At 33.3% G+C, this 27,212-nt stretch overlaps 1 protein-coding gene and 1 long non-coding RNA gene across 2 annotated transcripts in view; one reads left to right on the top strand and one right to left on the bottom strand.

Annotated features, from left to right (window-relative positions):
• Positions 1-27,212, top strand: part of LOC127836448 (thrombospondin-1-like) — a 49,044-nt gene continuing 21,832 nt past the window's right edge. Inside the window, exons 1-3 of the mRNA XM_052363092.1 lie at positions 1-84; positions 3,911-4,329; positions 5,984-6,341. The gene's annotated coding sequence lies outside the window, so the exon portion shown is untranslated. The remainder of the gene's footprint in view (positions 85-3,910; positions 4,330-5,983; positions 6,342-27,212) is intronic.
• LOC127836449 (uncharacterized) lies at positions 12,859-14,230 on the bottom strand. The gene is made up of 2 exons (XR_008028770.1): positions 14,070-14,230; positions 12,859-13,836 (listed from the first exon to the last, which is right to left on the bottom strand). It is a non-coding gene; the product is annotated as an uncharacterized LOC127836449 (long non-coding RNA).

Raw genomic sequence — 27,212 nt, 5'->3', positions numbered from 1 at the left:
CAGGGTGACTCCGTCGATTGGACAGAGTGGAAAATTCCGCATAGCGGACAGCGCTCTGAGTAGCGCAAAAGTCTCTGTTGTTTGGTAAGTTTTTATTGTACATTTTTATATTTTTCAGTAAAGTTTCGTTGTCTCAATATAAATGTAGAATTTAATTAAGGCATCGCAGTGAATTAATATATTTACTACAATTATGGTATCTGGATTAAATGTTTGTTTAATATGCATTTAAATTACGTTCACGTTTAAATTATCTGTTGCATTTTACAATTTTATTTTTAATCAGTTCATCTTGTTATGTTTCAGTTACTATAATTAACGATTATTTAGGCTATAGATTTGCGAACAACAGAAACTTTTGTAAGCATGATAAGGTGTGAAAGGCCCTGTTTACGGTAAGGTAAAATATGCTTGTGTATGTCCTCTAGTAATACAGGGATTTCGTGATCTAGTGGTATAGCACTGGCGTCGCAGCACTTTGGGTAGCAGGTTCGAGGCCGCAATGAATCTTCACCACACGTAACATGGGATGTAGTAACGAAATAACTCCTTTTCCTATGACGTATTATTATAATATTAATTTTATATAATTCAACTATTAACTAAATAAGTGTTTAAAACATTCACAGACACTATAGTTCACGTTGATTATTTATATATCATTGTTTTAAATAGGGGTGTTAAAATGTATGATTGTTTAAATGACATTCTAGGTGTGTAATGCAAAAACAGAAGATATTGAATCGATTCATGTGATTCGAACCGGTGCCTGATACACTTGATTTTGAACTCCATGAACTCGTTCAAAAGTATTAATACAACTTTTGCCTCTACGTCAAACAAAAATACATCTGCCACCGCCTGGCTGAGACTATAACATTTTGACGTTATTTTAAGTAAACCGACCAGAACTTTAATTGTGTACCCGTACACTTTCCACGAGAAATACCTGACGTTGTTTATTCAGCATATCGTTCGCGCGCTTTTATATCTTTGGACAAAACTAATTTGTATTGCAATTAAATAGTGAAATGATGGTGTTTAATGATATGTATGTATAGTAACTGAAACTTAACAAACTGTAAGATGAACGTTTTAAAAATAAAACTGTAAAATGCAAGAGATTTTTTTAAACACGTATCATTTAAATGCATATATAACATAAATTTTGATCAAGATACCATAACTGTGGTGAAATAGTATGTTTGCCGTGCTGCCTTAATAAAATTCACATTTATGTTGAGGCACCTAAACTTAATCGACCGAAGAATATAGCAAAACTCTATATAAACAAGTTTAAAGACAGACAAGTGTGTGCTACTGAGAGCTCTGTTTGCTATGCGGATTTTTCAACTCTGTCCAATAGACGGAGTTTGCCGGACTCTAATAGCCCATAATTATCGGGTACTGGTCGTGGTAGCGCGATGTCTTTCATCTTATTCGCTCATCACAAAACTTACTCCTACTATCTGCATCAATTACCTCTATATACCTCATTTAAAAAGGCTCTCGAATCCTTAAAACAAAGGAGAACTAAGCATGAACTGACCCTCCTCTACAAGATGTATACTTCTCTATCACTCAATATTTGTGTGAACTGATCCCATCATGCGTGGGTGAAGGAATGGCATACCCGCTTCGTAATTAAGACAATATACTCAACATTCCTCGTAAATCACAGCTTTGTTCACGATTGTTGTAACTTAAATGAACATCTATTCGAGAAAAAAATATTGTCGCAATATTATTCAATTAAATACATAGTAGTTGCATTCTGTTTTGTGTACACCTTATCTGCAGCACTTCAAACTGTCAGAAAAGAGACATAGCATAAGCCTTAGGCTTTTAGTCAATTCTGTTATATTACACATTTCCTAGTGTTAAGCATATGTTGTCAAAAGTAGAAGGTATGATTATATTGTATTGTATTGCTTTCATGTTGTATGTGAAAAGATAAATACATACTGTTTCAACAAAACTCACAACGGTTATGTTTACATCTAAGTATTTTTGTTTAATATAATGTTTTATTATCTTATGATTCTTTTATACATCTACCGGCATGATGAATAATCAATTACAATTTTCGTTTTTTTATGAAGCACTGAGAAAATCAGTTTTGTCTTATTTTATTCAGATATTCATAAGACAGACATCATATAATAGTGCATTGATACGAAGTTCAAACACTTTTTACTGTTAAATCAGTCACTTTCTTTACTGACATATTGAGTATTTTTACCATTTTTTATAATTTCAGTTGATGTGTCTGTTGTGTATGGTTGTTGTTGGTTTTTGTGCAAGAATGTAATATAATCATTTTCAATACAATCAGCATTTTCATCTTTATAAATATAATAGCACTCATAGTTAACTATTATCATCGTGTTTTACTTTATATAGTCATCATCGTTATACTTTGTATAGTCATCATCGTAATAGTTAACTATTATCATCGTTATACTTTGTATAGTCATCATCATTATACTTTGTATAGTCATCATCGTTATATACTTTGTATAGTCATCATCGTTATACTTTGTATAGTCATCATCGTTATACTTTGTATAGTCATCATCGTTATAGTTAACTATCATCATCGTTATACTTTGTATAGTCATCATCGTTATAGTTAACTATTATCATCGTGATACTTTTTATAGTCATCATCGTCATAGTTAACTATTATCATCGTTATACTTTGTATAGTCATCATCTTCATAGTTAACTATTATCATCGTTATACCTTTTATAGTCATCATCGTTATAGTTAACTATTATCATCGTGATACTTTTTATAGTCATCATCGTCATAGTTAACTATTATCATCGTTACACTTTGTATAGTCATCATCGTCATAGTTAACTATTATCATCGTGATACTTTGTATAGTCATCATCGTCATAGTTAACTATTATCATCGTTATACTTTGTATAGTCATCATCGTCATAGTTAACTATTATCATCGTTATACCTTTTATAGTCATCATCGTCATCTTAATCACCGTCATGTTAATATGACTCACAAAAGATTGCAGACGGAAAGTATTGATGTTCACGTGGATTTTGACAGTTACATTTGAACATACATCATCCTGATCACTTTGCAGGAAACCCAAATAGATTCTAGACCGTTTACTAATTGTAGATAAAAAAAATCTCATTTTGTCGACGATTGCTAATCTTTCCCACAACGGTTTACGTCCTCAACGCCATAAATAGTGTCAGCAGTATTAAATTGTTCGCTGTATTTAATTAACCCGCACGTTCAATGGGAGGGCATTCGTTCGTTTAAGTGTGCATGAGGGCTGATTGGGATCATTTAAGAGACTTACTAGTGATCGATTGGTGTTCTGTGTTCAGGCGGATTATTAGACAAGGCCTCTATTTCTCAACAACAATATTGGTTGCAACGGTTAACCCTACGCTTTATATTTTGTTTGTAAACTGAAATTCTTATATTCATTCATTTATATATGTTTATATAATTATCACTTGCACACTTTAGTAGTGTCGTCGACTTTTGATTCAACATCTGTGCCGAATGCGAAATACTGAAACGTTTATATTTATCATAATAATCCATTTTAATAATTCATACTTCATTGTGTTTGTATTAACACAATATCAAACATATTCAATATTGCTTTCTCAAGGAATTGATAATGGAAACGCACATTTATCATCGCACAGACTGGGACCTCATTAAGCTGGAACTAATTGTGGTTATCGGAAAACATTCGTACCAGTCTGGGATTCCAGCAAACAGAGTTAAACCGTTGTGTGTTTTAGTAGAAAATGAACAGATGTCTGGAGTTTTAAATTATGTGTGCGTTTACCTTATAAATATAGGAATAAAATGCTAATTTAATAGCATCACATATTGCTTATGATTTTTTTACTTGCAGTTCACCCCGTGAGTAGGTAGTGGTTTTCATAAGTAGTATTTCTCGGCCAGGTGCACGAGTCGCTCGTGTCTTACTTAGAGCGAATTTAGCTAGCTGCTATCCGCCATGTGAAGGAAACATTGAAACACATGGTTCTATCGATGAGCAAGCATACAGAGAACTGGCATTTATCTATACTCATTAGTGGAAGTATTTGTACCTGAGAGATATTGGTAACGGCGCGTGTGATGCATCGTTTATGATGAAGTGTTTTACATACAATGTGCATGATATATTATGTATATGATTGTTTGTATCATGTGCAGCTGAATTTATTATTGGATTATTGATTGATATCAACTGGCTGCGAATAGTTGTGTTGAATAGGAGTGGATGTTTAAGCTATATTCGAAATGTGATGATAGATCCAGCAACCGTCGGTAGGTATGTCTGTCAGTCGATCAAGCTTTCATATCTGTAGGATGAGGGGAATTTTTATACAATATCCCATTTTTTATTTCATTCATTTATTTAAAGTTATTTATTATGATGTAGTTACTTTACTTATTATTAATGATAAACATGTATTTCAAGATTAATGCCGCAAACTTATGTTTTTATTTTAAACATCTACGTAATAAATAATTAAGCGCATCTTCTTCATCATCAGTGTAGATTAGTTAAATAGAGGTTATTTGTTGGATTCGGTGAATTATCGATTTTAATTCACTCGTGATCATAGAATATAATATTTTCACGAATGCCTACCATGCAGTATTAATGCGATCTACATGCATAACATGTGGTATAAATATGATCTACACGCCTTCCATGTTGAATAAATGTGATATTAATACTATTTGGTATACAAGTGATCTGAATGACTACCGTGTAGTATTAATGTGATCTAAATTACTACCATGTAATATCAATGTGATTTGAATTTCTGAATGCCAACCATGTGGTATAATTGTGATCTGAATGCCTACCATGTTGTATAAATTTGATCTATATGCCTACCATGTAGTATAAATTTGATCTATATGCCTACACTGTTGTATAAATTTGATCTATATGCCTACCATGTTGTATAAATTTGATCTATATGCCTACCATGTAGTATAAATGTGATCTGAAAACATTCCATGTGCTATAAATGTGATATACATGACTACCATTTTATAAATTTGATCTGAATGCCTACCATTTGGTATAAATATGATCTACATGTCTACTTTGTAGTGTAAATCTGATCTGAATGCCAACCATGTGGTATAAATGCGATCCGAATGCCTACCATGTGGTATAAATGTGATCTGAATGCCTACCGTGTAGTATAAATATGATAACCATGCATACCACGTTGTAGAAATGTGATCGGAATGCATATCATGTGGTATAATGTGAACTAAATTCCTACCATGTAGTATACATTTGATCTAAGTGCTTAAAGGGATCTTTTCACGCTTTGGTAAATTGACAAAATTGAAAAAAGTTGTTTCAGATTCGCAAATTTTCGTTTTAGTTATGATATTTGTGAGGAAACAGTAATACTGAACATTTACCATGGTCTAATATAGCCATTATATGCATCTTTTGACGATTTTAAAACCTAAAAATTATAAAGCGTTGCAACGCGAAACGATTGAATAATTTGGAGAGTTCTGTTTTTGTCGTTAAATGTTGTGAAACTACGAATATTGCTTATATAAGGTATAAAATACTTCATGCATGTGTATTTGGCGGAATAGCTCAGTAGGCTAAATCGTTTTTACTTCAGGACTCTGGCGGGACTCTAGGGGTCACTGGTTCGAAACCTGGTCCGGGCAATGTTCTTTTCCTTTTTTTAATTTTATTCTTGATTTTTTACTGGAGCTTTTACGATCCAATGTTTACATTTATCGATATAAAGCATTTAATGAATAAGTTAAAAAATGCCAAAATCTGTGAAAAGGCCCCTTTAAAATGTAGTATACATCTGAACTTCATGCCTAACGTTTGGTATTAATTTGATCTACATGATTACTGTATAGTATACATGTGATACATAGACTTACCGTGTTGTATAAATATGGTCCTTTGATTGTGTTTTAGGTGGTCTGCCTTGACGCTATCAATCCGGAACAGAGAACTGTGAAGTTGGTAGCTGGATTTAGTCTATTGGAATCGAATGATACTAGTATAATCCTCGGATGTTAGTTTCGCTGTTTGGAACAACCGTGGGAAACATACAACAACGTATTTTGATAAAGATACACTGACATGAGATGTACGTCCATATGTGTGATCGATAGACCGATGAGATACAATGACAGAACTCTAGAACTTTTTCTGGGCAGTCGTTTGGCGGCTGGGCATGCCCGTGGTAGGATACTGTGTCAAGAGTGCTGTTTGGACACTATGCTGGGGGCATTCGGACTTAGTCTCGTCGCCTTATTGGCCTCACTTATAGGTAGGTCAAAACTGCATGTACGATATTAATAAGTATGTAAATTACTTTATTTGAAACGATACACACAAACATTACTGGAAAGAACACGATACACACAAACATTACTGGAAAGAACACGATACACACAAACATTACTGGAAAGAACACGATACACACAAACATTACTGGAAAGAACACGATACACACAAACATTACTGGAAAGAACACGATACACACAAACATTACTGGAAAGAACACGATACACACAAACATTACTGGAAAGAACACGATACACACAAACATTACTGGAAAGAACGATACACACAAACATTACTGGAAAGAACACGATACACACAAACATTACTGGAAAGAACACGATACACACAAACATTACTGGAAAGAACACGATACACACAAACATTACTGGAAAGAACGATACACACAAACATTACTGGAAAGAACGATACACACAAACATTACTGGAAAGAACGATACACACAAACATTACTGGAAAGAACACGATACACACAAACATTACTGGAAAGAACACGATACACACAAACATTACTGGAAAGAACACGATACACACAAACATTACTGGAAAGAACACGATACACACAAACATTACTGGAAAGAACACGATACACACAAACATTACTGGAAAGAACAACCAGTGGCATAGTCTTGCCAGTGTCTTGTTGGGAAAGAAATATGGTTGTGAAATGCAATCCCCATTTATAATTGATATGACTATAACTCAAGCTTTCGGCCAAAGAAAGCTTAGATGTTTAGATGTAAAGATCCGGCTTATGTCTAATGCTACTTTTTTTAATTAAGGCAAATAAAAACCTATTTTGCGTAACTATTCTGCATATGGATTGATTATGAAAATAAAGTGAACCCATTGACATTTCTACACCTTTACATTGAAAATATCAAAGACAGGTGTAAACGTGTAAAGTTGTACGCCCAACGCGTGCCACTTTGTTATACAGTAAATTAAATATGGATGTAAACCATTTATGATGAATGTTGATATAATTGATAAATCGATATATAGTACATACCACATTTAAAATTCATGTTAATAGTTAAATACTGGTTTAAGATATAGAAAGCAAAGAAAATAAGTATGTTAAATAATCTGATGAAACATGCCTTTGAATTGACACCATCTAAAAAAAGTTGGGTTAGCTCGTTGCATATACTGTTGTTAAATTTAGAGTTTTTAGAAGTATGGATACACCAAGGGGAAGGACAAAAAGAAGTTTTCTTGTCATTATTCAAACAAAGAATTAATGATTGTTTTTATCAAAATATGAATTTGAGATTAACGGAATCTAGAAGAGCTTTGTTTTACAGGCATCTTAACATAAACAATGATTTAAAAATGTACCCCACAAGCACCTCACATGAAAACCATCGCATTGCTTTTTCTTAACTCAGGGTATCATATCATCGTTAAATAATTGAACCTGGCAGCTGGCATAAACCTATTGCTACTCCTTATAATGAAAGAAAATGTACAGATTGTAAAAACATTGATGACGAATATCATTTTATCTTAGAATGTTCTTTATTTAATGACTTAAGAAAGAAATATATCGATAAAAAGTATTGGTTGCGACCCAATGTGAAAATATGTATTGCACTTATAAATTCACAAAATGCAGTAACATTAAGAAAACTAGCTTCTTTTACATTTCTCGGTTTTAAAGTAAATAATTAACACCTTAATCAATAATATAAGTAATGTCATTTATTATATTAAAGCTCCTATATATCGTGACATATTTCATTATGAATTATTTAACTTAACTTTACTTACCCTGTATAATTAAGAATTTGATATGAAAAAAATAATTTATGTATGTTTTGCTGATGTTTATAATACTTTTCTTTCTTACGTTCAAATGTATTCATCGTACAAAGAAAACTATGATGTGTTTATATGCTCATACTGTGTGATCGGCAACTATATCATGATCGCCTCTGTTAAAGCTTATTTGAGAAAGTATATAATGCATTTTTCGAATATTATTATTTCTCACTCATAATGGGCTTTTTCGCTTTTTTTCATGATTTCTGTGTTGTTCATGTACGTTTTATGTGTGTTTTTTACTTGTGAGCGCGTGCATGGGTGGGGGCGTATTCGTCTGCGCGCGCGTGTGTGTGTTGGGCGGGGGGGGGGGGGGGGGGTGGAGGGGGTAGCGTGTGAGCGTGTGCATGTATTTTTTTTTTGTATTTTGCTTTGTCTTCGTTTTTGTTTATTTTATTGTGAATATATGTTGCCCGCATGTGCCCAATATAGCGTATTGGATAGAAACAAACACCTACCATATACGTTTATATGCGTACATTCCTGATATTTACACGCTATAACGAATATAAAGTAATTAATGTCCATAACATATATGTATATTCGAACGGCAAACATGTCTACCTAGATATATATGACACTACATATAATCGCACTATATTTTTTCCACACAAGTCATATTATGTATTTACGATATTGTGTTCTTCCCTGTTTAAACATACAGGATTGAAGTTTTTGAATGCGAAGTTGCTTTTCTAAGCGTTGAAGTGTTTTACAAAATATTTATTTCCTGTAAACCTCATTGCATTTTGAATATACAAATCTTACGATGGTACTTGTGTATTATAACCAAACGCACAAATGTCGATACCCTTCAGCCATGCAGACCCCGCTGTGAGCTGGAAACCCTGCAAGGTTGAATATTATGTAGTTCAAGAGAGTGCAAAGTTGAAACAACTGGAACGTTGGCGGAAGAGCTCGTACTTTAACATGTTTTAATGTCAATATAATATACTATATAATTTGAATTCGTACGTATGTCAGGGAAAGGAACAGTAAAGAACAACCGTGAGTATACGATATAAAATATATTCTATATAATGCAACATGATCATAAATAATTATTAAATATGACTATAAATATTTAATCGGTGAGGCGTTGTAAAAAGTTAAGTGTTACACACAAGCTGTATAGGTTTAGAGATTCGATTGTGAGTCTGTTGTTCCTGATACGCCATTCTATACGATGCACAGTATTTTTGCTATCAAAACTACGTTTACATTTCTGCAAAAGGCAATGCTGTGTCACTAGTATTTACAAAAAGGCCTTATATTTTAATGATTTTGACAAACTGGCCGAAATTGTCAAAACATTTAATTTGATATAAATATAGGTCAATACCTGAGTAAAGACAGCTCCGCCGAAAAATGAAGTTAAATTTCGATCGTGCTTTACAACTGTTTAGCCCTAAACCTTGATTGTTATTGTATTTGTATGACATTAATGTTAGGTACTTTGTACGGGTTTACCAGTTCTGCTCTTAGCTACGCCACTTCGTATATCTATAATTTCAATTTTATTCGATCTTCTTACAAGATTTTTGTGTTGAATTGCTTCTGATTTTCTTCAGTGCCTCGCATGAAGGCCGTGTTCATATCCCCAAATAACCCGTATATAAGGACATTCTTCTGAAAAATGACCTTCAATTCTTAGACAGAAGTTTAGAAAAAATGAATGTTAAAATTTGAACATTTGGTACATTCCATTATATGGCGTGTACGTTTGTTTGTGCACATGCGGAGATGCAGACAGGGTCGGTAGTTTCAGTCTGTGTACTATCAGAGGCGTTTAAAAGTACTCACGAAATTCATGCTTAATTAAATACGCGTTTGTCTTAGTGTTATCGTGTTATCGAATACTGGTATTTACGCAAACACAGTATCGTAATATTTATATATAAAAGTTGTATTTTATAGAGTTAACAGCGGATTTACATGTTGGTCAGTGAGGTTATAATTAGATTTTTTTGAGCTTTTAGTGTGTTGAATATTTGTTAACTATTAAACCTTAATGAACTTTGTGTACGTGCGTACAGGACCGTCATCCGAACGTTTTTAAAGTGTTTGCGTAAAATACACGGTCAAATTTGAAACAATATATCAGTCATTGAGTCAAATACGCGATTTGTATTATAATAAACCTCCGTGCTGTAGAGTTTAAGAGAAGTCTTTTACAATAAGAGATCCCAGGATCAATTATCGTGGCTGTCAAATTTCTATTCACGTTTTTCTGTCCAGTATCATTGTTTTGTACTGTTCCAACATTGATAATAAATAAATGGCATTTAAAAAGAAAGAATGATAGTGATAATGACCCTCTTATTCCCCAGTTAAAATTCCACCAATCTTATACATAACGGAATGCTTAATTCCAATATTTAGATGAGCATTTCCTTCATGCTCTGTTTAGGGAACATTTAAACATATTGTGTGTTGCGCTATGAGCTAATAAGTAACTATCCGTCATTTTGTCAGGTCCATGTGTTTTATTGGAACAAAACGCATTTGACCATTTACATATTATTAAAGGACATGCTCAAAGTGCATCAATACAAATACAATTATTAACATAAAAACAACAAACATAGACATAAACGTCATTTAAAAGTTTTCAGACATCTTGTACAAACGTGTATGTATTCAAGCACCTCCGTTAGAGCAAACAAGTAATAAATAGACAATATACACTCTCAACGCCATTGTTTCATGCTTCTTTTCTACTGCTTTTCATAAAGTACTTTTGAATGCAATACCTGTAGTCATATCTCACACAATGTCATATTGGTTTGGAACGGTATCTTTCCTTTGAATTAATGCTTCCATGACATTGATCCATTGTCATTTCAACATGTAATATCTTGCACGAGACACACAGGGAATGTATCAAAACATAAGGTAGGTATCGATATTCTGCATATTTCGTTTCACGAATACAACGAATTTAACACCCGGGTGGTATATATTTGCTAGAATACGTTTGAGTAAACTCCATTTCGTATCTATAGCACCGACTTCATTTATATTTGTATCAGGAAATCCTCTCAACTTTCAACCAAACTACATCGTTATTGACCAATTAGTGTCTGCATTAAATTTTCTAAATGGAATGTTTCTGTGTACATACAAAACCACAATGATTTAGTACAAAAAGAACAACAAAGATGAATGCTCCAACCCGGGAATAGATATCAATCTTTTTTCTTTAATTAATCCGGTGATTTGCTTTATTCTATTTCTCTGGTGTATTAGGAGCAAAAGATACGATAATTGCATAGAAGATGCTCTTTCTTATCTTTACTGCAACAAATAATTTAAAAACGCAAAAGGCTAATGGTAAATCCATTAATTCTAAGAAATATTAAGATTCCCAAATGAAATTAGTATTTGTATGCGCTACTACCTGTTATAGTCTTAATAAACTTATTATTTGATCTTTAACCATGTCGTTTAAGACAAAAAATATTTTCAGTATGCTTACGCTATAATCCGAAAAAAGACATTACACAGAATTATACTATCATAATTGTTCTATCTATCTTTGATTGTGTGTAAAAGATATTGTGCAAAGCAGTACGTTTTTACTGCATGTGCTTTAAATAAAAAGCAAAGCCAAATCGACAATGACAATTAACAAGAACTCTATGAATACAGAGCACCCGATTATTCTTCCGCTTTGAAAGTATAATGTACATTTTTGTCGGACATCCACTTTTTTACCTATTTAGTTCATTGTAATTAACTTTGAACACTGGTTCTTCTGTTAATCCATCATTAAACACACTTACAGCACAACATCTCTATCCACGTTCAATGTGTGAGCGGAAACCATGTTCCTCTTTTTTCTTAACACTAATCCTATCCCAACTGTCAAAAAGGGAATCTCTCTCTAGGTTTGCATTAAAGCTACATACAAACAAAATTGAAACACTATTCCTCCCTCAAAACTTAAATTATTGAAAGGAAACCTGCTTTTTCTAGCAATTATCTTTAGTCCTACTGACAGTAAACTTGATCATTCGGTATAATAACATGTAACTTACCTACACAAACAATTTCAGCGAGTTCAACCTCGCTGTTGCCTGTTTTAAGAAAATTTTAAAAGTACAAATCTATGCCGTTAAACTTCACTGTTACCTGTTTCATGAAAACACTTCACCTTTTACTAGAAGACTCAGAGGTAATTGTGCTGTCTTATAGAGGGCTCTGAAAGATTTTTGATAGAACAAAATGTGTTGTCAATAAATTTGCAAATGTTTAACATTGTCATTTTATTGATTTTGATAATTTGTGTTCGTGGTTTTGGCAACGTTTGACGGCCACCAGACATTAATATTCATGTAAAAGCATAATCATACTGGTGTTTCAGCGGACATACATCTTGATTTTATGCATTTATTCATGTTATGTTATAACGCAAAACTTCTACAATTTATAGCGTTACAGAAAGAACAAGGCTATTGTCATGCAATATGGTCCCCTACCGGCTACGCAATTGTCAGAAAATCTACCATTTTCAGAATTACTTTTTTTGGGTTGCCATAGCAACCACAATTTTTGACGTAGGAACAAAATGAAATGACGTGCATAATAACCATATTGCCATCTATCCATGTTGCAAGTTTCATGAAAAAATATTAAGAACTTTTTAAGTTATCGCAGGATCCAGAAAAGTGTGACGGACAGACAGACATACTGACTGACACACAGAGCGCAAACCATAAGCATATCGCACGGTGTATAAAACTTCAGTACATAGCTAGATTGACAAAATGAGTTATTTTACGCCCTCGAAAAAATGATCCGCCACATATACAGCAAACAATATAACCGATAACAATTCTATTTGTAAAATTAAAATTATTGCTAGTACATGCGTTCCAGCACACAAATAACTAATCATCGCTAACTTTATGTTACATGTAGCCAGTGGTGTGATATCGGTGTGTACTCCCTCTGTTTAGTAGTCATTCCATCATTCAAAGTTCTCCATCGAATGGCAACTGAGATCAAGTAATAAACGTGATTAGTTCCTGCGTTGTATTGCCAGATAAGCTTCTCTTGGCCTTATCTATTGCAGCGTGGTCACATAAATAGCGGCCCTGTCAGCTTGCAGACGTATTAGCCACCAGCAGGGTCGGGGTAATTGATTGCCCCAACTCTTAATATACTCTACCTCAGAGGTCTGTTGGTTGGTTGCTATTGTGCTTGCCGAATCTAACGAATAAATAGTTTCAGTTTCACATACAAATTAGCATGATGTTGACAAACGGTTGGTGACGATGTTTATAGGCTCCAAACGAGTAAGTCGTTCAAGTAAGCAATAAGCGACTTGTTATGAGAATTATCATTCAATGAATCTTAACATACTTGTTAAGTCCGTAACTTGAACGTGTGAAATCCAGTAAAACAAAATGGCTCGTTTCTTTGAAACTGACAAGTGTCAAAGATATACATTACAGGGCTAAAACTGTGAAAATGCTACATAAATGCAGTATTCTCTCGAGATGAGAATATTGACATTTTCACTGGTGACATCATGCGAGCATAAAAAAGAGAATGATATCCGAACTCAGGTTGCAATTGTGAATCCAAAATTCAGCAGTTCGCATTGCAGCATTGCTCTCTGTCTGACATCAACTGAAATAAGAAGTAAATGTCATGAGTATCTGTTTTCGCAATGTTGGTGCTTTCCGATAGCTGTGCTGTAAAATATTACATATTTCAAGCGTTTGTGAATATAGGTTGGAAATGCAAATGTTTTTTTAGTTAATTTTTAAATTAACGATAGTAATCAAACAACGCAATAACACAATGCCGTTGGTGTAACAAACTTAATTAAATTGTAATCAGAGGTTCCTCGCATCATATACCGTTCATGGAGATATGCTTATTGTCGGCAGACAGCAAGTGGTCCCATGGGAAACATCCGGGACGCCATACGTAGAGGCAGCAATCCGCAGCTAGCTCACCGTGAATGAGGAAGGCTGACCGAAGGTGGATAGCATTTGTCCATTTATCTCTGTGGTAAAGAAGGTTTAAAAAACAAACGGATTATCGCATTAACCGCCAGTGCCGTCATCTTTGCCTTAATGCTGCAATATCGTTGACACCACAGTTGCTAAACGTTATAACCCGTTCTCATAAGAATATAAAACCTTGATTAGCCTATTATATTGTTCGGAAGCTGCAAGGAATCAATGCATCACAAGAAAAGCATGTCAACCAATCGGAAGTTGTGTATGACAATGTTAAAGTTCAAATGACTTCTCCGTGTAATTTCATCAGTGATGTAACAGATCTATCTCCTGTGCGGTATTTACGGGTCATTACGGCAGCAATTACCGCAATTTGCTCGTGAAGACATTTCAGTTTCCAAATACAGACCGCGATTAGTTCCGTGCAGCTGGGCTCACGACATACCAAAAACCGACACTAGCGACATTACCTCGTTGCTGGCTCGGCGTCGTCTTATAGCCAGAATGGGCTGGAATGCGTACAGACATCCTGTTGTGTATTGCTTGTGTTGTCGCTGCCGTTGGTTATTTTATTTAATAATTTGTCGAGCCTCTGTTATACAAGCTTTTAAGAGTTAATAGGTACACCAAAACAAATATGCTACGCCCACACAATGAACACAAACAAAAAACATATGGAAACAAAATCATCACACTTGTATAACATGTGAAAAAACAACTATATTTTTAACAATAATATCTTTATTATTTAATGATCATCATCATCATCATTACTATAATATATATATAATATGTATAATATATATATATATATATATATATATAATATATATAAAGGGTTAATATGGTTTAAAATTGATAAATGTTGTTTACAGTCTGAAAATGATGCTTATGTTTTTGTTATACTCCTCCGGAAGAATCGGCGATATATAGGAATATTAACTCAATATTGTACGATTTTGATTTTTTCCGAATATTTGAATACTGAAATACGTAAATACTCGGATGGGGTCCGTTCCATCAACGATCGGTGTCATTTTCTTATTGCCCTCTATCATACGGAAAGTTTTAGCTAAAAAGTCAACATTATGGTGTATTTTTATTGACTACCAGAGGGCCTTCGATTCTGTTAATAGAAATGAAATAGAAATTGTATTTGTATATATGTATATGATTGTCTTTGCCATAAGTTTTTTTTATTTGTAAATGGCCAAAGGCAAATATTTTGCCGATTTCTAATAAACTGAAAGTAAACTGAAATATCATCATCACATGATATTACATTAATTCTTTTACTCGATATTATGTTTCGTGCACACACATGACAAACGAAGTTGTTCAATAATGTGACAGATTTTCTTCCATCTTATCTGCTGAATAACCGGCGCTTACCCGAGCGGTAGGCTGTGATCGATTTATTGAACGCTATGAAATATGGTACAAAACACCATGCAATCTTTTGGATATTTAATACCAATGTAAACTAGAGCTTCATATGTGTGTATAGCTTCTATGCCTCGGGAAGTTATTAACCGCAACTATTACATGGGTTTCTCTCCAGTAAACATTGTCATGAGAAGTCCATATGCTCTTGCCCATATTTAACCCTTATAGCTGTAAAGTTGAATGTCCATATTAAATAGCCTATAACGTACCCATATAAGACATACTGTCCATGTGTGCATGTCGATATTCCACCCGTATGGAGCCCATATTGCTGTAGAGCTGAGATACATTATTTGAATTGTGTTCATTTTGTACAGAAGTGTTATTTTGCGCTGTTTTGTTATAACACAGTTCTAAGCAACTGTTATTGTATTGTGAACCGTATAGAGAACTACGGAACGCCAGTGCTGCCTTCTCATGGCACTGGTCTTTATGTTCTGTGCATTAACTAAGTTGTTTTGTGTAAACTACATTTTGTCCTGTAGAAACATCATTTCGTTCTGTGCATTTGTCATTATGTTGTGTGCATTTGTCATTATGGTGTGTGCATTTGTCATTATGTTGTGTGCAATTGTCATTATGTTGTGTGCATTTGTCATTATGTTGTGTGCATTTGTCATTATGGTGTGTGCAATTGTCATTATGTTGTGTGCAATTGTCATTATGTTATGTGAATTTGTCATTATGTTGTGTGCATTTGTCATTATGTTGCGTGCATTTGTCATTATGATGTGTGCATTTGTCATTATGTTGTGTGCATTTGTCATTACATTATGTTGTGTGCATTTGTCGTTATGTTATGTGCACTTGTCATTATGTTGTAGGCATTTGTCATTATGTTGTGTGCATTTGTCATTATGTTGGGTGCATTTGTCATTATGTTGTGTGCATTTGTCATTATGTTGTGTGCATTTGTCATTACGTTGTGTGCATTTGTTATTATGTTGGGTGCATTTGTCATTATGGTGTGTGCATTTGTCATTATGTTGTGTGCATTTATCATTATGTTGTGTGTATTAGTCATTATGTTGTGTGCATTTGTCATTACGTTAGGTGCATTTGTCATTATGTTGGGTGCATTTGTCATTATGTTGTGTGCATTTGTCATTATGTTGTGTGCATTTGTCATTTTGTTGTGTGCATTTACTAATTCGTTCTGTACTAACGACATTATGTTTTGTGCATACATTATTTAATTATGTGCCAACGTCGTTATCATGTTCGGATACGTTACACTGGGCAATAAAAGAGAGAGCACTAAAAAAGGTTACATTCCACTAGAAAACGACCGAAAAAAAAGTTGCAAAAACAGTCGTGTTTGACTTTTGACAAGTGTTTTCTTGGTTCGTACATGACATATCTTTTTTTATTGCACAAATCGACTCCGCTTAGAATGGCCTTTAAGAAAAGGTATGGTTATTAGTGTAGCAAACGGGCCCAGATTATTAGCTTATTTTAGGGGGTAACTGGTCTACGATTTTCAACAGCAAGTGTTATATGTCAAAATGTTCGTATAGGTCTGTAGTTATTGAAAACGACTTTCGTTTTCTCCAAATAGGTCGGAGATCGTAAAAAAAAAACAAGATGGCGTACATCATGGCCGACACTTATATGTAAAGGCAAAATTAAATCAACCATATTAGTTTAAATAAATTTTATTTTGAATAACAACACCATAATGTATTTAAAGTAATTTAATATTGTATATTTATACAATACATTATTAACAACAACTCAGTTCATAGATAAAAAAAATGGCAAGGTCAAAACGAATTAGTGTCTATTATAACACTTTTTTACACTTAAATGCAAGAAAATAATAAATAACACACAAACAGTGCAATTTATATTACCAACATCATTTACCGAGTATTATCATAGATTTTACATTACATAACAATCATGAAATATATCAGTTATGCAGTTTGGAACAAGCTAACATGTGTTTTGTGACACATATATAAAACATACTGTTAGATACATTATTATATTTAAGATGAACATGCTTCAAATAATATAACAATCTAAACCAATAATGAACTTTTCATCAACTAGATGTACAATTTAAAACAGGTTACATACTATTAAAATGTTATCTATATTTAGTATTTAAGAAGATAATGATTAATACAAAAAAAACTGTCATTTAGATTGACAAAACCATTCACTGACTATAATATTAAAGGATGTAACATCACAAAACAATCTTTTTTTTCAGAAATGCCTTTTGGAACCACCTCACATGTATTTTGTGACACATACATGTTTTAAATCATACTGTTTTATACATTATTTTAAAATAAGATGAACATGTCAAAATTATTGTGCAATGACATACACTCACATATATGAACAATATAACAATTTTTGAACATACTTGTTAACAATGTTTTATCAACTAGATGTAAATATTAAAACCGAGTGAGTCACAGGTTCTTCCCACCAAGGTTTGCACCTTGACAACCAGTGATTGTCGGGCTTGTCATTTCTGTCGTCAGTTGTCAAAACACCTATATACTGTTTGATTCCAATAATGTCGCTTTAATGGAATTACAATTTGTATACATTTGATTCTTAATATTTAATCACCTAAACTTGTTTTATTAGTAGTTCAATTTTGCAGTACCGCCCCATTAATATTTTTATTTTTACTTTACAGTACTGCCCCTGGATTTTGTTCACGTCATTGTGTCTTCGCTTGTCAATTACGTCATAACTCTTTCTCTGTTCCTGGGTACATTGATTGTTGTGACGTCATACGACCAACTTTCCCAGTTGTAATCTACAGGCATAGGTCATTGGGTTTATAATTTTATTTTCTCTGTGGCAGGCGTTTCTTGTTTGATTTATTTTTTAGCAGTACATAAACAACCAAGCAATGTTATATGGAACTTTTACACCCATTATTGCTGCTAATTCCTGTATTTGTGCGATGATGATCTGAAATATAAACGGCATGGTGCTATATTTTTAAATCTTTTTCTATAAAGAAGGAATGTAGTTGACACTTGTTCATAGTTTCATTCCATCGTTCCTCAAAATGTTGTAACTCTGTTGCTCTGGTAACTTCAATACCATTGAGTAATTAAATGGTAATTAAATTGAATGCGTTTTAATTCCCTTTTATTATTGTTTCATTTGAGTTACAATGCTATGAGGTTAAATTTTATTTACACTTAAATGTATTATGAATATTACTAGGCCAAGTGTGAGGTTGAGCGCTCCAAAACCGGTTTAAACCCCCAATGCTTTGCATTGACCGTTCCAAGGCGGTGACCCCAGCTTTATTCTTATTTGTGTTTATGTTGTTTTGTATTGTGCTGTATTGTGCTCTTTTGTACTGTTTGGGCATTCGGTCACTTGCCTTAAATGAAGGACCTACTAATTGTTTATAATAATAATTCAATACTACTCCAACAGCTGGAGTTTCACTTCTTTATATTGTAACCGCAAATGTCAGACATCAAAGGATTTATGTGGCAATTTTATAATCTTGTCCAGGATACAACATGTTCTCCAGCAGTACTTAACTGGTGCAAATAAATTAACATGACGTATTTAAATTTCTGTCATATCCCTTTTCATCATGTTTAAAATGAAATTTGATTGATATGAGCATTACTAATAAGCTGTTTACAATTAAATACATATAAAGATAATGATCATGAACAATGTAATGACAAATTGTTATGTTGATAGTAAATGTAACGATGTGTCGTTATTACAATAAAGTTAGAAGAACAGAGCATTAGCAGACCGGTGCCCAGGGTCTTCCTGGTAGCTTCTGTGTGACAGTGCTATTGTAGGAATAGGTTCCATACTCGTGGACTGGAGTGCATGGTGACTCCAGTTTTGAAACACTCAGATAGGCTTGTATTGTCCACTGTGTGCATACTGTGTATATGAGTGGACTGTTTTAGGGGATAAGTATTCTAGCCGTCATAGTGAAAGCACGGTGACTGTAATTAATAATCGCACAGGCAGGCGTTTTTTTAGGTGTCTCAGTTATTGTTGTAAGTTTTGATTGAAGTTAATTAATTCATGTTTATATGCCCCCATCATTTGTTAATAATATCGTATCATAAGCCAGGTAGGCTGAAGGAAAATTATTCGTATATCTAAGCAGTGTGATCACACCCCCGTTCACGTTACAGTAAACAATTGTTGGACACACAACAATTGTGAAAGTGCAAATCATGTCTTAAAAAATGCAACACAGTGGCGACAACAAGATTTACCACAATTTATTAATACGCTGTACAACCTCGTCAAAGGTGAACAGGAAGTACGAGTAATAAACATGCGCGACACAGGAATTTGCTCGTCTATTTTCATTACTCATATCGTAAGGCATTCAAAAATATTTGGAAATTAAACCATTTCTTGGTGGATTTGAATGAAATTTAAAATGTAAACATAAAGTAACGTTTCGTTTATGAAAATGCAAATGTTGTTTGTATTAAAAACTGAAAACGTCAAACTTGCTTACATATAATAAATCTTTCAAAATACTAACAGGATGTGATGACGTTGATATCGACCGGAATTTGTATATAAATTTTCCTAGCACGATCTTTCACTGTGTCTATATTTTGATCCAGTCACAGTTGGGAGTGAATTGTTAAACTACACCTTGTTGTTTGTATTATAAATTAAAAACGTCAAACTTGCTTACGTATACTAAATCTTTCAAAATACGGACAGGATGTGATGACGTTGATATCGACAGCAATTTGTATATTAAGAAACAACATGTGTTTATTTCGTTTCTATACACATATCTGAAAGCGACATCAGGTACGTTGTTATTTTCGTATTTTATTGGTCACACTTTTCGGAAATGTAACACATGATTACAAAATAAGGCTTAAAGTTTTTAAACCGTAATTGCGTAAATAATAAGACATGTGCGCATACAGCAAAAACAAAACACACACACTGAATAACGATGATTTAATCGTGTTCATAATTTTTTTGCAAAATCAATGTTCATTTCTTAAAAATATGCTGATCCATGGTTGTTTATTGGTCAACATGCAGCGATTTGGAGTAACGATATTTCAAGTTATATTAATACTTACATTTTACTAAAATGTGATTTTGCGTAAAATTGAATTTTTCGTGTATTTTATGGCTTTTATAATAGTGATTTAATGAAACGCTTGACGTATTTGTTTCGAACGGATTAGACCTAATATCGTATAATTAAAAGTTGTCAAAATTATGTTACCTGTTTAACAGTACACATAGCGTGTCTGTATGGTTTTCTATTCGACCACATCAAAGACGATAATTATCAAAGCACTGAAGGCACTGAAGTTGTTCGCTGTTGTCGTCTTTGATTAGCTTGTGCGCATTGCACAGACTAATCAGTGTGCATAGGCTTATCTTATTTGACGTGCATTAAGCCCCATTTTCCCTGAAAGCAGCCAATATGTACAGATTTCAATGATAAACACTAGACTGGCCAATGTCGACTTACAAGCTGGTATATAAACTCACTGCTAGAGGGTATATACACTCACTGCTAAAGCAGAATCATTTGTCGTCTGCTGCAGAAAGGCAGCGGTAATCGTCCCTTGCAGAGTGAGTTGTGGTTCTTTCCATACTTAAGGCTTCTAAGCACATACTGATTTGCAAAATATGCCCTGTAAATTTAGCTGGCCGCTAACGCGACCAACTAAAAAACCCCTGATGTTGCAGTGTTTCTACGCAGGTATTTAAATCATTCTGCACCGCGCAAATTTGATAATAAATTATTTGAATATTAAGAGAGATGTACAATCTGCTTGTAATATTTATGAACACACGCTGAAACCCACATTTAACTGAATGATGTGAATAAATAATGTCGTGATTAACGGAGCTATTAAATTGAACAATCACGTGAAAACATGCCAAAGAGTTGACTGTATTACTGTTGTAACAACTATTTCAATCATATTGAAGTTTATTTAAAGCAGTCTGTTGTTTCTATTTCACATTGAGTTTGACACCTATTTTTTACTACACGTATATTCAAGATTGTATGGCATTATGCATATTTACCAATTGACGATGATATACTAATGATATCGTCAAGCATAATGATGTACAATGATAAAGATGTACACTGCACACATTTATATTATTGGATAGTGGGACTTTTACAACGATACCGTTCTGCTATAACTACTTCGTATATTATTACTACTATTTATACGTTTTTCCAGCGCTCTCGAAGTTTCACCGAAACAAAATTGTGTTGAGAACAATATTTAACGAAGAGACTTTTTTTTATTATGGAACCATTTAACAAAAATTATAATTTAATATATTTTTTCAATGTAATAAATAATGCGAAGTCAATGTCTTTATAATCTTTGGTACATTTGCAAGATTCCTAATAATGTTTACATAATGGTCTTTCTTCTTGATAGTTAACATGAGGTACGCGATTATTGTAGCGGTGTTCCTTTGCCTTGCTATGTCCGGTATGTTTAACACCTAACATGATTTATTCATAAAAGTTGGACAGATCCGTAAAAAGTTGTTTTTTCATTTAATAGCATATTTCATTCTCATCTATTTACATCCCAATTAAATTATTAATGTAAATAAATTGTATTACCAATCAAATTTAATTATATTGAGGTTTTAATTAAAGAGCTTTTTACTATTTTGCATAAATGCATTTTAAGAATATAAAGGGACTGTCCAACAGATTTTGGCATGTATTAAAGCTTGTCATTAACTGCTTAAAATGCTTTATATTGATAAATTTAACATTTGAACAAAAATCTTCAGTAAAAAATAAGAATACAAATTTAAAAAGAAGAAAAAGCGTTAACCTCCACAAGACTCGAACCACTGACCCCTAGAGTCATGGAGTTATGGAGTAAAATGTCTCCCGACTTTACCACTCGACCATCCACGATCACGATTAATTCGGAGGTATTTTTATAGCTATATAAGCAATCCTCGTAGTTCCCCAAAATATCGATTCGCGTCGAACGACGCTTTTGACTGTTGGACAGTCCCTTTAAAACGATACATTATCATTTGATTTTACCCAATACATATTTGTTAACTAAATTACAAAGCGTATGCCATTCATATCATACTTATTAATATTGCAAATAAATGTCCCCTTTCCGAAGGCCGACGCCCCTTTCCGCAACGAGCTCTTTCCGTTACTCGTATCGTACGGGATTCAACAATATTGTACAATTTAAAGCATTTCTTGGTGGATTTGAATGCAATTGAAAATGTAAACAAAAAGTTAGGTTTCGTTTATGTAAATACCAATAAATGTCTTTCAAAATTTTAAAATCAATAATGGTAGCCCCTTTCCGAAGGCCGAGCCCTTTCCGCTACGAGCCCTTTCCGTGGTGCTCGCCCCTTTACGTTTCTCGTATCGTACGGTATTCAAAAATATTGTAAAGTTAAATCATTTCTTGATGGATTTGAATGAAATTTAAAATATAAACACAATGTAAGGTGTTGTTTATGAAAATACCAATAAATGTTTTTAAAACATTGAAAATAAATTTATAATGTTAAATCATTTCTTGATGGATTTGAATGAAATTTAAAATAAAAATACAATGTAAGGTGTTGTTTATGAAAATACAAATAAATGTTTTTAAAACATTGAAAATAAAATTATTTAGGCCCTTTCCGAACACCGAAAACCCTTTCCGCGGAAAAGGGCCCTTTCCGCTAATCATTCATACTCCCGATGTTTTTCCTGCGAATTGGGAATTTTTTTATTTGAATTGGGAATTAATTTTCATTTTGAAATTGGGAAAAATGGTTCCATTGGGAATGGTGCCGATTTACGGTACTTACTTTATATAGAGGAAAAACGCTTTGCCAAAATTTGTTTTTGTTTCATTTTCTGCAGACAGAACATCAAGGTCATCACTCTGGATCAGCAGACGATTTATTTCATAAATCTATCTTACGGAGGAATCCGAGATAGCCGATATATCACGATTGCAAGGTCTTGTCTTAATAATAACAAAGGGAAGCAATCACAAACTTACTGTCTGAGGTGAAAAGAAACTATGTTTGAACTTAGTCCACGCAAACAAAATAGTTTGCAATTGTGTTTTTTTTTTCTACTTTAAAGACTTCTCATCATTTAATAAGATTTCAACATTAATGACATAAAATTGAAACAAAGCTAAGCAAAAAACATGCCTGTGTTTACTAGTCTTTTATGACTTATTCAATACATGTTAATCTCTAGACTAACAGAGCTTACTGGTAAAAGCTACTATTCGAAAGTAAATTTTAGAAACTGAAACCTAATTATATCTACAATGTTAATATTATTACATTATTTTCTCTATATCGTAATTATATCTCAGAGTAGTTTATTCCATTGGCTCGCTTGCGTGATCTTATTCAATTATTTGACAAATTAGGGGCGGAACATAGGGTTGAACGAGATCCTGATGTCAATGCATACTTTACATTTTTTAAAGGATTATTTGAAAATAAAGTTAATAATTGAACCAATCACAATTTAAACTGTGTTTTTCTCAATATATGTTATTATAAATCAATATATTATTAAAAACAGCACCCGCATGAGTGTTTTTTATTCATTTTATTTCAAATAAATGGTTTACAAATATATATTACAAGCATTTTGCTGCTGTTTTCACTGAAAACGTCTATTTTAATTTATAATGTTATGTATTATGGTATAAAATATAGAAATTGCCATGACAAAATGCTTAATATGGCCAACTATTCAACTTAAGGTGTGCTTTTGGTTTTGGCGGCCATCTTTGACGCCATTTTGTTTCCATGGCAACTCCAACACTTACGGAAAAAATAATACCAATTACAATAAAATTCAGACTTAGACCTGCATTTTGATATATAAAACTTGCTGTTGGCTTTCATAGACTACTCTGGTCCCATATTTAGGGTATCATTTGCTACACTATATGGGCGTCTCTATGTGCAAAATGTTGCATTTATTTTCGCTCAAAGATGTTGCTTGAATTATATAGGGAAACTATTTAGTATATTGTGACCTAACCACGTTGGAAGGCGCTCTCGCAGCTGTTGGCTTAAGCGCCATTTTACCGAGATTGATAGGCGAAAAAGTTTATTTCAAGATAATGAAAGAAATGCCTGATTGTGAATTTAGTAGAATCGGAGTGGAGACCATTTGGGATCGCTCAAGGTTGCGACAAATAGCAACTGGTGGTAGTGATACAGTTCATACAAGCCACAGTAGCACGCAAGCACCATCAGCTACAGGAAATTGTAATCAAGATAAATTTTACGAAGAAATTAAAATTCGATGTTAAAAAGTTTTTTTTCCATAATTATAATATATGAAAGTTACATCCCTGGTTTTCGTCTAATACTGCCATAATTTGTTACATCCTTTTGTTCTAGTCATTCTCAGGGGCGTAAAAATGCGGTGTGTACACCTAAATACAGCAATGTATACATTTCTACGTAATGTGGCGAAATGAGGCGTAATGCTGTATGAAGAATGTGGGGAAGTTAGTGTAATGTATATATCTGTCAGTTACTGGCCAAGAAATGAAACTAAGTGATTTCCAACAAATTAATTCATAATACACGTGCTCATTTCGGTCTCAGATTTTACAATTCATTTTAATGTTAAAGACCTTAGACCTTCTAGATCTATGTAATGTACAAGAAAAAATAACAGATGTCAATAATTAATTGTTATAAGTTATAGTTTTATTCTTAAAACTTTTTATAGTCCAAATAGATTTATACCTAAATGTTTGTCAATTCATTTTAAGTTAGTTTTTTTCTTTCAAATTTAGATAAGTCCGGGGTTGATTATAGTTAAAGCTACAGCTCCCGCTTCAGCTATCTAAATATATTCATAGAAATATAAAATATATATCACTTATCAGTATAGATCTAGTAGTGCCTTATTAGTATTACACATTTTTCTCATCGTAATATATTTTATTATTTCTACCTTTTCTTGATGACTTGCTTTCACTTTAATTACCTCGATAATAGGCAAAGATTTTACTTTTTTTATTTCAATGTGTTATAATGAAATTCATCAGTAGGGGTTATCATATCAATTAAGATAATTGTTTATATAATATTTGTATATTTTACAACGTTTTCTTTGCATTTATATTCTGATGAAAATATATTATTCACGGTATTTTTTTTATAAATTCTATTTACCCGCATGAAAAGTAGCCAACTTGGCTATAGAAAAGGCTTGATAGGGTACATGATATATGTATTGGGATATATACAAGATAGAAAAAAAAAACTTCTTAACATCAAATTTAAATTTTCTTCGTAAAATGTATCTTGATTATCAAGAAAGAACTTGTCAAAAGTCGAAATCGACTGTTTGTGCAACGTTTTTTCGGCCGTTTTCTAGTGGAATGTAACCTTTTTCAGTGCACACCGGTATTCTCTCTTTTATTGCCCAGTGTAACGTATCCGAACATGATAACGACGTTGGCACATAATGAAATGATGTATGCACAAAACATAATGTCGTTAGTACAGAACGAAATAGTAAATGCACACAACATAATGGCAAATGCACACAACACAATGACACATGCACACAACATAATGACAAATGCACCCACCATAATGACAAATGCACACAACATCATGACAAATGCACACAAAATAATGACAAATGCACACAACATAATGATAAATGCACACAACATTATGACAATTGCACACAGCATAATGACAAATGCACACAACATAATGACAAATGCACCCAACATAATGACAAATGCACACAACATAATGACAAATGCACCCAACATAATGACGAATGCACACAACATAATGACAAATGCACCCAACATAATGACAAATGTACGCAACATAATGGCAAATGCACCCAACATAATGACAAATGCACACAACATAATGACACTTGCACACAACATCATGACAAATGCACCCACCATAATGACAAATGCACACAACATCATGACAAATGCACACAACATAATGTAATGACAAATGCACACAACATAATGACAAACACACATAACATAATGACAAATGCACGCAACATAATGACAAATGCACCCAACATAATGACAAATGCACACAACATAATGACAAATGCACCCAACATAATGACGAATGCACACAACATAATGACAAATGCACCCAACATAATGACAAATGTACGCAACATAATGACAAATGCACACAACATAATGACAAATGCACACAACATAATGTAATGACAAATGCACACAACATAATGACAAACACACATAACATAATGACAAATGCACGCAACATAATGACAAATGCACCCAACATAATGACAAATGCACACAACATAATGACAAATGCACCCAACATAATGACGAATGCACACAACATAATGACAAATGCACCCAACATAATGACAAATGTACGCAACATAATGGCAAATGCACACAACATAATGACACTTGCACACAACATCATGACAAATGCACACAACATAATGACACTTGCACACAACATCATGACAAATGCACCCAACATAATGACAAATGCACGCAACATAATGACAAATGCACCCAACATAATGACAAATGCACACAACATAAT

Source organism: Dreissena polymorpha, chromosome 6, assembly GCF_020536995.1.
Source record: "Dreissena polymorpha isolate Duluth1 chromosome 6, UMN_Dpol_1.0, whole genome shotgun sequence".
In the NCBI taxonomy this organism is placed as follows: Eukaryota; Metazoa; Mollusca; class Bivalvia; order Myida; family Dreissenidae; genus Dreissena; species Dreissena polymorpha.
This window is presented reverse-complemented; position numbering and strand designations above follow the sequence as displayed.